General features: G+C 45.1%; 1 protein-coding gene across 1 annotated transcript in view; it reads right to left on the bottom strand.

The window, feature by feature from the left end:
* The window catches only part of LOC126262652 (integrin alpha-PS3-like), a 440,796-nt gene that overhangs the window by 337,038 nt on the left and 85,708 nt on the right, over positions 1 to 18,050 (bottom strand). The window lies entirely within an intron of this gene.

Below are 18,050 nucleotides of genomic sequence, written 5' to 3'. Positions count from 1 at the left end.
AAAATGTCAAAACGTCAAAGGTGTGTGAAATCTTACGGGACTTAAGGTCATCAGTCCCTAAGCTTACACACTACTTAACCTAAATTATCCTAACGACAAACACACTCAACCATACCCGAGGGAGGACTCGAGCCTGCGGAGGGACCAGCCGCACAGTCCATGACTGCAGCGTCCCAGACCGCTCGACTAATCCCGCGCGGCTCTGTCGTGCAATCATCAAGGGTACATGAGTGGTCCTTCGGCTACCAAAGCCCATATCGATAATGTTCCGTTGAATGGTTCGCACGCTGACACTTGTTGATTGTCCAGCATTGAAATCTGCAGCAACTTGCGGAATGGTTGCACTTCTGTCAAGCTGAACGATTGTCTTTAGTAGTCACTGGTACCGTTCTTGCAGGATCTTTTTCCGCCCGCAGCGATGTCACAGATGTGATGTTTTACCAGATTCCTGCTACTCACGGTACACTCGTGAAATGGTCGTACGCGTAAATCCCCCACTTCATCGCTACATCGGAGAGGCTGCGTCCCATCGCTCGCACGCCGACTGTAATACCTCGTTTAAACTTACTTAAATTTTGGCAACTTGTCATCGTAGCAGCAGTAACCGATCTAACAACTGCGCCAGACACTTGTTGTCTTAGGTAGGCGTTGCCGACCACAGCGCCGTCTTCCGCCTGTTTACATATCTCTGTATTTGTATACGCATGCCTATATCAGTTTCTTTGCCGTTTCAGAGTATAAATGATTTATTCGTTTCCAAAGTGCTATTTTCCAAAGTATTACATCTACAAATACGATTGATGGATGAACAGAACAAGAATAGTTAACTCTCCGAGGTCACATGGGTCCCACCAGTTACCGTTTTCAGTGCAGTGGTTTGAAAAAATGGTGATAAAGAAAGAAAATAATTTTCCTGTTTTGCAATATGAAGAAATATTCTTTTCATCTTGAAAGTTAATCGTCACACAGGACTGGCTCCGCCCTGTGTGGAATTTTCATGACCCCCCCCCCCCCCTGCCCATCCACTGGCTCCAGGCCCTCATTACTTTTTCAGTCACATTCTTTTCACAGTGCCATTCATCTACGACGTCTCATTTTTACATAGCAGACTTACTCGTATGTCTTTTTGACGTGACTACGTCTTTCAGACCAGAGCTAGGCCACGTGTGGGGCACCAGTCAGTCAAATAGTATTGCAACGTTTACAGTGCAATACATTAATCATGCAACTAAAATCAAGTTACGTCACTCGCAGGGTACATAACTAAAATCTCTTCACTTTCTCTCGTTTCCTGAGAAAAGGGGGGGCGTGCGGTGCCACACACATTGCAACTTCACCATTGCATTGTTAGTGGAATAGTCGTCGCTTCTGCTGTACAAAGTGGATGGTCCAGGACAGCCAGTCATTTACGTATAAAGACTTTACTTGTTGAAGAAGTGTATAAACCCGCCAGTGACTGTTTAGTGTATCCGTAGTAAGAAAAACGGCTGTGATTGAATATAGAGAAGGCGTGCTTTCCGACATGCCACGACTTTGATTTATGGCTCAAAACAAGCAGCTTTGAAAGCACGTTTATTTATTGGAGTGAAAAATAACAGTTATATGCCGAATAAAGTTGTTAGAACGCAAACAATGTGAAATACGACGAAACTAGATAAGCAGTTTGTGCATTTTAGATGCTTCAGATCCAAAATATAGTTTTACAGATTTTTTTCCATGTTATCTTAAATATTAATATCTATTTATTATGGCTTCAACACCGAGAAAAAAGGGAATGAGGAAAAACTTTAAAGAAGCTACAGACAAAGCAGAAAAAAAAATTAGTTTAAAGGCCCGTGAGAAGAAGAAGAGAAACACGAGTACAAATAGTATTAATGGCAGATCCAAATGAGAGAGAGCAGTGGGGATTGGGTGGGAGGGGGGAAGAGGATGCCATTCATCGTTCCACGTATAAACACCCATTTTAATCACAACGTTTGGATTCAGAAGATTATGGCATGTGATTGGCAGTGCGTAGTTTACTTCTATTTATTACAAAGCGTTATCCTCAACGATACTACTACAGGTGTTGACGGAATTGTTGCACCGCCGTATGCTGATATTTATTTTTATATCCTTATTATGAAATTTTTCTCTTCTATGGTGGTTCTCAAGCTGCTGTAGGTGCATAGGAAGTGTTGTGCAGGCACATGGTAGAAACGGTGTAGCCAACACTGCCAGTTGCGATCTTTGCTATTTTGAAAGACGCAACCAAAGCGATCAACTCCAGCGCTTCCTTTGTAATCTATTTCACAACACCGTAGACAGTTTCCTGTAGGACAATAGAATTTATGAATGATTCGTATTTACAATTTATTCTCACACTTCTTCGTCTATATAGTTTGCGTGCTTGCTTACCCTATAGTGGGCCCGCCTTCAATTAACGGCTGGGTTGCAAATTTTCTCCGCCCATGGGCTAGGTGTTGTGTTGTCCTCATCATCATTTAATCATCACTGAAGCGCAGGTCGCCCAATGTGGCATCACCTGAAATAAGATTTGCACCCAGCGGCCGAACTTCCCGGGACAGAACCTCCCAGCTATCAATGCCACACGATCATTTCATTTTATTTTTTTTTTCTTCTATATAAAACTTTGATTATCTTGTTTAACTCGTCCTTTTGGAACAACGTTAAATTATAACATTTTTCCGCCCCCAAAACCCTTATCTCCCCCTCCCTGAACGGTGACGTGGCTCTCCCTCCCCCTCCCCCATCCACCTCCCCCTTCCCCCTCCCCGGTCACCCCTGAGGCGGCTCGCCCTCCACCTCCACCTCCTCCCCCTCCCTCATACCTTATCCCCCTCCCCCCCTTTCCCAGTCACCCTTCCCCCCTCTCTACAGCCTGTCCTGTCCCCACAATGTAAGAGCGTGGGGCACCGAAAATTCTCAAGAAATTATGGCAACTGAACGAGATTCACCGAAGATGTCACAAAAAAATGGTTCAGATGGCTCTGAGCACTATGGGACTTAACATCTGAGGTCATCAGTCCCCTAGAACTCAGAACTACTTAAACCTAACTAACCTAAGGACATCACACACATCCATGCCCGAGGCAGGATTCGAACCTGCGACCATAGTGGTCGCGCGGTTCCAGACTGAAGCGCCTAGAACCGCTCGACCACATAGGCCGGCTGTTATGTCACAGACGAAGCTCTATGGGCCATTTCATTTGAGGTAAGACTGTGATCGATACCTCTTACCTTGATATGTTCCAGTTGTAGTTATTTCCACAACTGCACAACGATTTCCACGTCGCTGGTCTGTGCATATTTATGAAGACGATGTTGGCTCTACTCCCTTGGCCTCCCAAGTGGGGTACTGCTTGTGACTTTTTCTTTTGGGGTACATTAAGGACGGTGTTTAGTTGCCCCAACTGCAAGAACTCCAGACCAGTACAGAGAACGCATCAACACTGCTGTGATGACCATTGACAGAATGCTGCTACCGCTTGGACGTGTACAGTGTGACCAAAGGGAGACTCATAGAGCACTTGTAGAGAGAAAAATGCGAAGTTGGTGAGTTTACGGTTCTATTCATGCTCAATCATATTTGTGCATCTAATACTTTGGAAAATACAGAACTCAGAAAACGAATGAATAATTTATAGTAGCCCTGTAGAATGGGTCAGTCAGGAAACCTCAGTGATTTCGAACGTGGAGTAGTCATTGGATGTCACTTGAGTAAGTTCATCAGTGACATTTCATCCCTCCTGCAGCTCCGCAAGTCGACTGTTGGTCACGTGATTTTGAAGTGGAAACGCGAAGAAACACCCACAGCTAAACCAAGACCAGGCAGTCCTCATGTACTGACAGACAGGGAACGTCGACCATGGCGGAAGGTGGCTGTAAAAATCATGTAAAATCAGTGAAAGGAATCACTCGCGAATTCCACAGTGCTACCATCAGTCAAGCTAATATGATGACTGTGCATATGGAGTTACCTCCAGATCCGATAACCTTCTCTCGTTTCAGCTGTTAAGGAAGACTGGACTGGCATTCCTCTACAAGCATTCAGATAAATCACTGAAAGTGTCACCAGAAGACTTCAAGACGTTACAAAGGTAAATGGTGGACATGCCCTATATTAGTATAGATTGTGACATAATTGTACTGAATTACCCGCGGCTTTTGTTTGTCTAAAATCGATTACAATCTCTCGATCTTCATCTTATTTATTGCTTCAGATGAAAGCTCTTTGTAAAGTATAAATTAAAATTTTACGTACTAGAAGTAAATTCCGATGTGCCGTAACAGATACTGTAGGCCAATGCATAAAATTGCCTGAAATTATTTATCCCGTTCTCTTTTCACTCGTATGTTCTTCATCAGCTTTGTTTCCGTGGTCCTTTTTGATAAATTGTTCCCAGATTTAGTAACATTCGTTGTAAATCAAAACCACTTCTTATTCTAACTGACGTAATAGATTTATGAGGAACACTTCCATGAACAAATAGTACAAAACCTGATATGACATTACTACTCGTCTTAATTTTGAAAGTTTTTAGAAAGAACTTTTGAAGCAATTGAGATATTTCAGTCGAAACATAACATCAAAATCTTATTTCTGATGATCATCTGACCCCGTTGCCTTTCCATTTTAATTTTCCTTAATACTTCGACAACCTCATCCTTGGTGACTGCTGCAGTAGGTCCCTCTACTGGAGTTAACACTGGAATTGGAGCATATGGAAACTTCTCACTGCAAACTTCCTCAAAGTATTTTCTCCGTCGCTCTGCTACTTTCTTTCTGTTGGTGATAAGTTTGCCTTCTTCATCATTGATTCCACAGAATTTTTCAATGTCTACAGTTTGTTTATGGCGCTGCTTCACCAGTCGATAAATTTCTCGTTCTCCAGTAGGTGTTTCCAGTTTATCGCAGACTTCGCTGAAGTAGGCTGATTTGGCTGCCGCAACTGCCTTCTTTGTTGCATTCCTAGCTTCACGGTAATCCTTCCGTTTTCATCTGTCTTAGAGGGGAGGAACTTTTGGTATAGCTATTTTTTAAAGTGCCCTCTTCACCTCCTCAGTCCAGAGCCATGTTTGTCAATCGATTTTACGTCGGCCTGATTATGTGGTGCCTAATTTTTCCTGAGTCAGTAATATGGGGAAGAGTGATAGATGAAATAATGTCTCTTTCTGTTTCTTTGAGTCGCCACCATTTAGTACACGCTGGGCCATTGCATTCTCTCTTCCTTTGATTTGGAGGTTTGATAGGCAATTTGACCACTAAAGGGCGGTGTTGTGTAGCAACGGTTTCGTATGGAATAGCTTTTGCATCCAAAATGAAGTATAGCTCGAGTCGCCGTACAAGAATGAAATCTATCTGTCTCGCGTTGTTACCACTGTAGTAAGTCCAAAGGTGGGACATCCTCGCCTTGAAGTAGGTGTTCGTGATGACTAGTTCGTGTGTTTCTGCAAAGTTCAATATTCTCTCCCTATCTACATTCCTATGTCCAGCCCCATTACTACCACGTCATCGATATCCATCTGCATTTGAACCAATATGACCACTGACATCACCAGATACGATGAGAGCATCTTCAGGTGGCACCTCTCTTGATATGATGCACTTCACATCAGCACATTCGTGAATGTTCCCCGGGTAAACCCTGTCCTTGAGGTAGCCCCACAACTAGAAATCACAGGGAGTGAGGTCAGGTGATCGTGGCGGACAAACAACATTCAAAAGTCATTTTTTGCCTTTTGAATGCAGCCGTTTGCGGAGCGTAAAACGAGAATATGAGGTTGTTCCTCTGGTCCGTAGCCAAGACAACTTTCATCAAACGGTCGTCAAATCGCTCTACTTTTGCTACAGAGTCCAAAAATTTCAAGCTAACAATTACTCCAACACCTTTGACTGATTTTGGGCTGTCATTATAGATGATTTTATAGCCATCGCCAATATCTCCACTCCACCTGGTCTCCTGCGCTGTGCAGATGTAAGTTTTACGCCTTTTTAATGCTGCCGCTACTTCATGTGCTCTTCCTGTCATAGAGCCGACATTCAGAGTGCCAAATTTTGTTACTAGAGCTCGCTTGTTTAGCCGACCTCGCTCTGAAAAAGTCGGTAACCCTTGCTCATTTCTCACGCCATTCGGGCCTGGATGACACGCGTCGCCCTAGCCTTTTCCATTCCTTTATATTTCGACATTGAGCCATCATGATGGGACGGAAGTGTATCGGCCGGCCTGTCACGAGGGTCTGTCGCCGATCAACAATTTTAAGCTGCGGGGCTAGTCCTTGATGAGCCAACATTGGACTTCGGGATGGCAGTTTCCCTGTTGGTAAGCGAGAGGTATTTCATTTGCGAGGTGCCGGGGCTAGCAGTGTATTTAACACTAAATTCTTCTCGAATCTTCATATGGAAATGATGCTCTAAGCCCCCCCCCCCCTTTTCTAACTCCTACTTTTGCTGTTGCACATGGATTAAGAAGAAACGCGAACTGATTATAATCGATCCTGCAAGTCGAGTAGAAAAGAGTTGGGCACCTGCAATAATTTAATTTGATAGACATTAATTAAATAAAGGAAAGTTTCAGTAACGTAGTGAGAAATGAAAGGGTTGCTCTACTGATTAACAGAATGAAAGTTCTGTCCAAAATAACAATTTGATTTATTATGACTAAACTCAAAAACATAAACAAAACACATGAAACATTTACAATACATCAAATTGGGTGAAATTGGATACTCAAATAAATGCTGTGAAGGTGAAGTTGTCCATAAACTAGATTGTGATATTTATGACGAAGTGGTATGTGGAGCCAATTCCTTGCAACTCAAATCTTAAGAGAAACACCCAGTCAACCCAACATTAATTGCTGCTACAGTAGTGAGAACTCAGACAATCAACATCCAAGACAGAACCACGTAAGAAAAGACGGGAACAGGCACCGCTCTGCTGAGCTCTGATTATCATAGAGCAAATTCCCTAATCTGCCGATGCTGTGGACATACATTACCAAGCTGTCTTCTTAACTGCAAGGACACGATCTGGTGTACCGGAAGCGATGGCTGGTTGCTTCAACGTCCCGTCGTGGTGATGTTAATGTCGCGAGTATAGCCCGAAACAAATTATCCTGGTCTGGTTGTTCCAGACTAAAGACTTCGTATCAATACAAAAGCGCCTCTGATGAAGACGAAGAAAGCCCGCCACACAATCACTGACAGTACAGTGATTGATTTTAACAAGCGAAGTCACACAGTAACTCCGATACAGTCAACATTAGCCAAAACTGCTCAAGACAGACAACATAGGCCGCTTGTATGCAAAACGCTCAATTGCCAACTGTACTCGGAAAGTTACGTTGAAGTGGAAACTTCAGCAACATCGTCAAACAGTTACAATTAAATAAAAGTATATTAGACAGCCAACGGAAGGCAGGCTGTCCAGAGCAGCGAGAGCTCAGTCTTGTAACCTACTCCGACCGAAAGGCGAGAGCCGACTACCACAAGAGCACCCGTACAAACCGAACACAGAACATTCCCGCCCCCACGACAGTGGCCATGGTTAAACGTTCCAATCAGCAACTCGAAAATTGGCGGAAAATTCCACTCTATTGCCGAAGCACTACCATTCCACCAATGGAGATTCTTGGCGCCAATTTCTGCGCCGATTTTGCTACGTCACGGAGCTATGCCCTGAGCAAGCCAATCACAGTTAAGATTTTGCAGAAAACGCGGGAATTAGCCAGCCAAGACTGCCTGGGTACACAAGTCATTCCCACGCCTCGCTGGTAGCCCGCCAGAAAGTGTTTTCGCTAAGTTTCTGCTAAGTAACAGAACCTCTAGCCCAGCCGCTCCTTCAGGCCCCTGCGGGCGTATCTCCACCGCTATTATGATAATGTCGGCGTCTGGAAAGCATTCACTCGACTCCCACACGCCCGTCGGCTTAACCCTTTCAAGATCAGCAGTGCCCGCCTGTCACTGGACCACCCGGGTGATGAGAGATGCTGCGTGGGAAGTCTGCATGTGAAGGAATAGCAACTTTTGACCGCATGCAATTAGAGAGGAAAATCGAATTACTCAGAGTAAGATAGAAATATGAGAGGGGGCTTCTGCCACTTCTCACATTTCCCTCCTACCACCCATACCTGGGAGGCATTCCCCTATCCGCCACCTGGGGATGTGCCCTCTAGCGCTTACAGGTTCCCCCCAAGGGACCCACTGCAGGTACCTGTAGTAACATAACTCGTCCGCATGCTGGAGATGACAGTAAACAAATAGAAAAACAAGGAAAATGCACAGTGGTCTGTCACTCAGCCGTAGTCGGTTGAAGATATGTAAGAGTATAATGTAAGTCAACAAAGAGGACATAAAATGCTACTCGTCTATAGAGAATTTGTGTTAGCAGAACAATAACTGAAACAATGTTTCCTTACAAACAATATGGATAAATGTAATACAGTACTGTAGTGCTTTTAAATTACATGCAGTGTACAGAATTACATCTTCATTACTTATAGAGGCTGTTACAAAAATAATGACCTGATTTCAAAACTCCCCATAAAAACATACTACAAACATGGTATGAATTACAAAATACACAGAAAATCTTAAAATTTTACCTATGCTACTACAAATTCTCTGTGTGTCCACCAGCAGCAGCATGAACAACATCCAGGTGACAGCTAAATTCTTCACTTCTTCTATGTTACGAGATAAAGGGGAGATGAGGGGAGATGAACATACTTACGTTCACATATTCCTACAAGAAAAAATCGTATGGGGTCATGTCTGTCAATCTTGGAGACTGAGAACGCAGGGCAGTGTGTTGACGTCCTTGGCAACCTATCTTGCGTTGAGGCGGAGTGTCGTTGAGAAACTAATGTTTGTTGTTGTGCCAGTGTGGTGGAGTTCCATCCTGTTGGCAAATAAAGTGATCAGAGTCCTCCTAAAGTTGTGGAAAAAATCAATTCTGAAGCATTTGAAGATATCCGTGGATTTTTTCCTTGTGGAGATATTTGAACAAAAGTATGTTCCTCTCCCCTTCACTTCGTGACGTAGAAGAAATGAATAATGGAGTAACAGCCGCCATAACTTCTGTAAAAGCAGATACATTGTGTAAAGTTAATGACGAATTTAGCTATCGTCTATATGTTGCTTGTGTTGCTGCTGGTGGACACATAAAGCATTTGTAATAGCATAGCGAAAACTTTAAGGTTTTGTATTTTGCAACTCGTCCCATGTTTGTAGTACGTTTTTATCAATAAATATGGAATTCTGAAATCAGGTCATTCTTTTTGAAACTCCCCGTATTTTATTGCGGTTCAGTTACTCTACAGAGAGCGACATCCTGTCAAGAACCCACCTTCTTGAAGATTGTTTTCTCATATTGTTGTGACGATCAGGAACCAGTAAGTTTCAACCACGACAGACGAAGTTACTGCTCTTGTGTCTATTGCAATGGATCCACAAGGGAGCAAACAACAGCTTGAACTGGATATTGGCGTTCCTAAAACCAGTGTACATGGCAATGCACAAGTTTCATCTTTATCACGTACACTTACACCAAGAACTACTTAGGAACGATTTCCAGATGGTGTTCAGTTTTGTCTGTGGGCGCAGTATCAAATCGTCGCAATCCAGAACTACTTCTCAGACGCCCTTTTTATCTATGCATGTTCCTTTAAAACAAAAGACAGGTAAATGCAAAAAACCCACATTATTGGTCCGGAAAAAACCCGAGATGGCTTAGACAGGTGGGACATCAGGGTAAATTGAGAGTCAGTGTTCGGTGTGGTATGCTTAGTAGAGTACATACAATATCGCTTGTCCCCCAGCTGAGCGGATGGCGCGGTAAGCGAGGGGAGAACGGTAGTGGTGGGGGCCCCCTTGCTGTGGGGACAGCACGGTAGGGAAAGTGGGGTTCCACAGCTGAAGCGTTCACAAAAACCCACGTCATGCAGAACTTGTAAAATGCAGCTAGCGAGTCCACAAAACGGCTGTATTGAGAGGTTGAGTCAGGACGACCAATAATTGGACAAGTCGACTGTTTACTATTAAAAACAGAATGGGTACAGGACTACACTGAAATTACAACAAATAGAGCAATTTGTTTTCGCCTATCTAATACACCTTTTTTAGGATTTAATACCTTAATTGACAACAACGGAACTCTTATAGGATTGTCCGTCTGTCTGTCTGTGTTTATGTCCAACTGTTAAGAGCCCTTCTTTTCAGGAAGGCGTAGACGTAACAAATCGAAATTTATGTTCCATATTAAGGTCTGTGACCCCTTGACGATGCAAAAAATGTAGCCTTGTACGCCAATAAAATAAAATGATGCGGCCGTTTATGACACGCATTTTGAGACTCGCAAACTCGCAACTTCCTGTTGACATAGAATCATGAAATTTGGCAAGAACTAAAGTTAGGTAGCATAAGTATGGGAAAAATTCGAAAGTTGTTAATTTTTAATAATAACACACGAAAAAAATTTGTTTACAAATTATTGTCCGACTGTCTGTCTGTCCGTCTGTTAAGAACCATTTTTCTCACGATCGGGTGCACGTATCATGTTGAAATTTATGTCAGATCCTAAGGTCTGTAGGCGCTTGGCAGTCTAAAACATTTAAGCTTCTATATCAACGCAATCAAAAGACACGGCTGTTTATGTCACTTATTTTGATACTTCGCCAGTACCCATATCGGTAACAGGCAAAAATCCTCGAAATTGTCGACTTCCAGAATGCATGAACTATCTATAAACAGGGTGGTTATAATTAAGCTTTCATTTACATCTACATCTATATTTATACTCCGCAAGCCACCCAACGGTGTGTGGCGGAGGGCACTTTACGTGCCACTGTCATTACCTCCTTTTCCTGTTCCAGTCGCCTAAGGTTCGCAGGAAGAACGACTGCCGGAAAGCCTCCGTGCTCGCTCGAATCTCTCTAATTTTACATCCGTGATCTCCTCGGGAGTTATAAGTATGGGGAAGCAATATATTCGATACCTCATCCAGAAACGCACTCTCTCGAAACCTGGACGGCAAGCTACACCGCGATGCAGAGCGCCTCTCTTGCAGAGTCTGCCACTTGAGTTTGCTAAACATCTCCGTAACGCTATCACGCTTACCAAATATCCCTGTGACGAAACGCGCCGCTCTTCTTTGTATCTTCTCCATCTCCTCTGTCAACCAGATCTGGTACGAATCCCACACTGATGAGCAATACTCAAGTATAGGTCGAACGAGTGTTTTGTAAGCCACCTCCTTTGCTGATGCACTACATTTTCTAAGGACTCTCCCAATGAATCTCAACCTGGTACCCGCCTTACCAACAATTAATTTTATATGATCATTCCACTTCAAATCGTTCCGCACGCATACTCCCAGATACTTTACAGAAGTAACTGCTACCAGTGTTTGTTCCGCTATCATATAATCATACAGTAAAGGATCGTTCTTTCTATGTATTGGCAATACATTACATTTGTCTATGTTAAGAGTCAGTTGCCAATCCCTGCACCAAGTGCCTATCCGCTGCAGATTCTCCTGCATTTCGCTGCAATTTTCTAATGCTGCAACTTCTCTGCATACTACAGCGTCATCCGCGAAAAGCCGCATGGAACTTCCGACACTATCTACTAGGTCATTTACATATATATTGTGAAAAGCTATGGTCCCATAACACTCCCCTGTGGCACGCCAGAGGTTACTTTAACGTCTGTAGACGTCTCTCCATTGAGAACAACATGCTGTGTTCTGTTTTCTAAAAACTCTTCAATCCAGCCACACAGCTGGTCTGATATTCCATAGGCTCTTACTTTGTTTATCAGGCGACAGTGCGGAACTGTTTCGAACGCCTTCCGGAAGTCAAGGAAAATGGCATCCATCTGGAAGCCTGTATCTAATATTTTCTGGGTCTCATGAACAAATAAAGCGAGTTGAGTCTCACACGGTCGCTGTTTCCGGAATCCATGTTGATTCCTACCGAGTAGATTCTGGGTTTCCAGAAATGACATGATACACGAGCAAAAAATATGTTCTAAAATTCTACAACGGATCGATGTCAGAGATATAGGTCTATAATTTTGAGCATCTGCTCTACGACCCTTCTTGAAGACTGGGACTACCTGTGCTCTTTTCCAATCATTTCGAACCTTCCGTTCCTCTAGAGACTTGCGGTACACGGCTGTTAGAAGGGGGGCAAGTTCTTTCGCGTACTCTGTGTAGAATCGAATTGGTATCCCGTCAGGTCCAGTGGACTTTCCTCTGTTGAGTGATTTCAGTTGCTTTTCTATTCCTTGGACACTTATTTCGATGTCAGCCATTTTTTTCGTTTGTGCGAGGATTTAGAGAAGGAACTACAGTGCGGTCTTCCTCTGTGAAACAGCTTTGGAAAAAGGTGTTTAGTATTTCAGCTTTACGCGTGTCATCCTCTGTTTCAATGCCATCATCATCCCAGAGTGTCTGGATATGCTGTTTCGATCCACTTACTGATTTAACGTAAGACCAGAACTTCCTAGGATTTTCTGTCAAGTCTGTCAAGTCGTTTAGCTTCTGTTTGTCTGAGAGGTTTTGGCTGCGTTTAAACTTGCAGTGAAGCTCTCTTTGTTTTCGCAGTTGTTTCCTAACTTTGTTGTTGAACCACGGTGGGTTTTTCCCGTCCCTCACAGTTTTAATCGGCCCGCACCTGTCTAAAACGCATTTTACGATTGCCTTGAACTTTTTCCATAAACACTCAACATTGTCAGTGTCGGAAAAGAAATTTTCATTTTGATCTGTTACGTAGTCTGAAATCTGCCTTCTATTACTCTTGCTAAACAGATAAACCTTCCTCACTTTTTTAAATTCCTACTTGCTTCCATATTCAGGGATGCTACAACGACCTTATGATCACCGATTCCCTGTTCTGCGCTTACAGAGTCGAAAAGTTCGGGTCTGTTTATTATCAGTAGGTCCAAGATGTTATCTTCACGAGTCGGTTCTCTGTTTAATTGCTCAAGGTGATTTTCGGATAGTGCACTCAGTATAATGTCACTCGATGCTCTGTCCCTAACACCAGTCCTAAACATCTGAGTGTCCCAGTCTATATTTGGTAAATTGAAATCTCCACCTAAGACTATAACATGCTGAGAAAATTTATGTGAAATGTATTCCAGATTTTCTCTCAGTTGTTCTGCCACTAATGCTGCTGAGTCGGGAGGTCGGTAAAAGTAGCCAATTACTAACCTAGCTCGGTTGTTGAGTGTAACCTCCACCCATAATAATTCACAGGAACTATCCACTTCTACTTCACTACAGGATAAACTTCTACTAACAGCGACAAACACGCCACCAACGGTTGCATGCAATCTATCCTTTCTAAACACCGTCTGTGCCTTTGTAAAAATTTCAGTAGAATTTATCTCTGGCTCCAGCCAGCTTTCCGTACCTATAACGATTTCAGCTTCGGTGCTTTCTATCAGCGCTTGAAGTTCCGGTACTTTACCATCGCAGCTTCGACAGTTTACAATTACAGTACCGACTGCTGCTTGGTTTCCGCATGTCCTGACTTAGCCCCGCACCCTTTGAGGCTGTTGCCCTTTCTGTACTTGCCTGAGGCCATCTAACCTAAAAAAACTGCCCAGTCCACGTCACACAACCCCTGTTACCCGTGTAGCCGCCTGCTGCGTGTAGTGGACTCCTGATCTCTCCAACGGAACCCGAAACCCCACCACCCTATGGCGCAAGTCGAGGAATCTGCAGCCCACACGGTCGCAGAACCGTCTCAGCCTCTGATTCAGACCCTCCACACGGCTCTATACCAAAGGTCCGCAGTCAGTGCTGTCGACAATTCTGCAGATGGTGAGCTCTGCTTTCATCCCGCTAGCGAGACTGGCAGTCTTCACCAAATCAGATAGCCCCGGAAGCCAGACAGGATTTCATCCGATCCATAGCGACAAACATCATTGGTGCCGACATGAGCGACCACCTGCAGATGGGTGCACCCTGTACCCTTCATGTCATCCGGAAGGACCCTTTCCACATCTGGAATGACTCTCCCCGGTATGCCCACGGAGTGCACATTGATTTTCTTCCCATCCATATTTAACACGTTACAACACGGTAGCTAATTATCATACGAGCACCAAACTTGGTAGCATTAATGTCAGGGACATGGGGAAGAGAAGTAATGCAGAATCCATTCAATTGAAGCACCTTTAATGTGCTGCTACGGTACAGCATACCATTACATGCCGGTACCATTACTGCTGCAAAACGGGCTGAATACGGCGCCCATCAGTGTCCAAAAGAGTCTTAAAATGGTTCAAATGGCTCTGAGCACTATGCGACTTAACTGCTGAGGTCATCAGTCGCCTAGAACTTAGAACTAATTAAACCTAACTAACCTAAAGACATCACACACATCCATGCCCGAGGCAGATTCGAACCTGCGACCGTAGCGGTCGCTCGGCTCCAGATTGTAGCGCCTAGAACCGCACGGCCACTCCGGCCGGCAAAAGAGTCTTCAAGCGCAGGATTGCATTCTGCACAGCAGAACGAAGCATGTCCGTAGGTATGCTGGCTACCTCTCTTGACATGCCGCACTTCACATCAGTACATGCGTGAATATTCCCTTGGTTAACCCCAGTCCTCAGGTAGCCCCACAACTAGAAATCACAGGGAGTGAGATCAGATGATCGTGGCGGACAAGTATTTGGAAAAGATCGATTGATAATGGATCGTTTCCAAATGTGTTTCGGAGAAGAAGGTGAACTTCACGAGTGATGTACGGTAGGGGCCCATCTTATGTGAAAGCTGTTGAGTTCAATGCTTCTCTCTCTTTTAGGGCGGGTATCACATGCCAGCGAAGCACATCACAGTAACGCTGGCCAGTCACATTGCACGTCTTTGGTCCTTGAGCGCCAACCTGTTCAAAAAAGAATGGGCCAATGATGAATGTAGACGTGAAGCCACACCATACGATGACATGTTCACCAGACAGAGGAACTTCATACACAGTGACTGGAGGTGAAGATCCCCACACTCGGTAATTCTGTGCATTCACCTGACCCGTCAGAGGATAATGAGCTTCGTCTGTCCATAGGACGGTCCTGGACCAGCCCTCGTCAACTTCAGTCCTTGCGAGAAAATGGAGGGCAAAGTCAACACATAGTTGTGCGTCCTGTGGTGCAAGCTGCTGTACGACATGGATCTTGTGCGGATGCCATTTGAGAATGGTTCGAAGCACCTTCCGTACAGTGGACCACGGTATGTTCAACTGCCGTGGCACAGCACGCGCGCTGCCTGACGATCGGGAGCTGCGCGCAGCATTATCTACACTCCTGGAAATGGAAAAAAGAACACATTGACACCGGTGTGTCAGACCCACCATACTTGCTCCGGACACTGCGAGAGGGCTGTACAAGCAATGATCACACGCACGGCACAGCGGACACACCAGGAACCGCGGTGTTGGCCGTCGAATGGCGCTAGCTGCGCAGCATTTGTGCACCGCCGCCGTCAGTGTCAGCCAGTTTGCCGTGGCATACGGAGCTCCATCGCAGTCTTTAACACTGGTAGCATGCCGCGACAGCGTGGACGTGAACCGTATGTGCAGTTGACGGACTTTGAGCGAGGGCGTATAGTGGGCATGCGGGAGGCCGGGTGGACGTACCGCCGAATTGCTCAACACGTGGGGCGTGAGGTCTCCACAGTACATCGATGTTGTCGCCAGTGGTCGGCGGAAGGTGCACGTGCCCGTCGACCTGGGACCGGACCGCAGCGACGCACGGATGCACGCCAAGACCGTAGGATCCTACGCAGTGCCGTAGGGGACCGCACCGCCACTTCCCAGCAAATTAGGGACACTGTTGCTCCTGGGGTATCGGCGAGGACCATTCGCAACCGTCTCCATGAAGCTGAGCTACGGTCCCGCACACCGTTAGGCCGTCTTCCGCTCACGCCCCAACATCGTGCAGCCCGCCTCCAGTGGTGTCGCGACAGGCGTGAATGGAGGGACGAATGGAGACGTGTCGTCTTCAGCGATGAGAGTCGCTTCTGCCTTGGTGCCAATGATGGTCGTATGCGTGTTTGGCGCCGTGCAGGTGAGCGCCACAATCAGGACTGCATACGACCGAGGCACACAGGGCCAACACCCGGCATCATGGTGTGGGGAGCGATCTCCTACACTGGCCGTACACCACTGGTGATCGTCGAGGGGACACTGAATAGTGCACAGTACATACAATCCGTCATCGAACCCATCGTTCTACCACTCCTAGACCGGCAAGGGAACTTGCTGTTCCAACAGGACAATGCACGTCCGCATGTATCCCGTGCCACCCAACGTGCTCTAGAAGGTGTAAGTCAACTACCCTGGCCAGCAAGATCTCCGGATCTGTCCCCCATTGAGCATGTTTGGGACTGGATGAAGCGTCGTCTCACGCGGTCTGCACGTCCAGCACGAACGCTGGTCCAACTGAGGCGCCAGGTGGAAATGGCATGGCAAGCCGTTCCACAGGACTACATCCAGCATCTCTACGATCGTCTCCATGGGAGAATAGCAGCCTGCATTGCTGCGAAAGGTGGATATACACTGTACTAGTGCCGACATTGTGCATGCTCTGTTGACTGTGTCTATGTGCTTGTGGTTCTGTCAGTGTGATCATGTGATGTATCTGACCCCAGGAATGTGTCAATAAAGTTTCCCCTTCCTGGGACAATGAATTCACGGTGTTCTTATTTCAATTTCCAGGAGTGTACAAGCCGTCGGCCTCTCCCCGTAGCGACGCCCAGTTCTCCAGTTGATTCGAACTTCTTCATCATGTTCCGCACAGCAGGAAGAGAAAGAGGACCCTTCCGTAATACTTTCTGCCGGCGATATTCTCGAAGTGCAGCTGGAGCATTACTTTGTTTTGATAACAGAGCTTCACCAACAATGCCCTGCTCCTTTTGTCCAAGCTTATGTTGACACGTTAACAACTGCACAGCGACTGGTCAGGTGTTAGAGACTATGAATCACGATGACTGATCACGGCACCTGGTCGTCATAGTTAGAGCTCGACGGTGTCCCTGTGACGCATGGAAATCATGCTCCCCATACTCTGGACATTAATGCTACCAAGTTTAGTGCTCGTACGGTAATTATACCGTGTTAAATAGGGGAAGGTTAATTATAACCAACCGGTACATAATTAAGTTTGGAGGCGGCCGGTGTGGCCGTGCTGTTCTAGGCGCTTCAGTCTGGAACCGCGTGACCGCTACGGTCGCAGGTTCGAATCCTGCCTCGGGCATGGATGTGTGTGATGTCCTTAGGTTAGTTAGGTTTAAGTAGTTCTAAGTTCTAGGGGACTGATGACCGCAAATGTTAAGTCCTATAGTGCTCAGAGCCATTTGAAACATTTGAATTAAGTTTGGACGGAACCCTCGGTGCACGGGTCCTACTTGCACTTGTCCGAATTTCTTTCCTTCTCTTGTGTCCGTGTTAAAATCAGATTCTTTTGCCCATACACAGTAGACTTTACAGAATTCCATCTCTCTAACATGCTAATGCAGTTGTAGTTACGACAGAATCCTGAAACGATCTATTATTAGGGTTAAACAAACAACTGAGGAGAAGTAAGATCAGCAGCTTATGAAAAGCTCGTTCTCGGTATAAAAATAAACGCTTTATTCCTTCACTCAAGTTGTTACAAACTCAATATAATTCTTATTTCACCAATTATCGATGGCCCTTAAAATAATCACATTATTTCACTGAAAAACCTGTACTCCGTCATACATCGCTTCAAATAAGAAAGTTTCGGTTGTTAACTATATGGCAAAACACTCTTCGCTTTGTGTGATGTCATTTGCCAAAAACTTGTTTCGATATGTAGAACCATTTATGAGATTTGAGGGATGTTACGAGAATTTCATTTTCACTCAGTCGTTTGTGTTTGTGACCAGAAGTGAGTGTACTACACAAAATCCGTTCCTCGAGATTGGAGTAAAATATAGATCTGCCTCCAGTTTATGGGAATATTCAATATGTTACCTTCATTTCGTACACAGCAATATATGATATAAAAAGCACCAAACA

This window comes from Schistocerca nitens, chromosome 6, assembly GCF_023898315.1.
Source record: "Schistocerca nitens isolate TAMUIC-IGC-003100 chromosome 6, iqSchNite1.1, whole genome shotgun sequence".
In the NCBI taxonomy this organism is placed as follows: domain Eukaryota; kingdom Metazoa; phylum Arthropoda; class Insecta; order Orthoptera; family Acrididae; genus Schistocerca; species Schistocerca nitens.
This window is presented reverse-complemented; position numbering and strand designations above follow the sequence as displayed.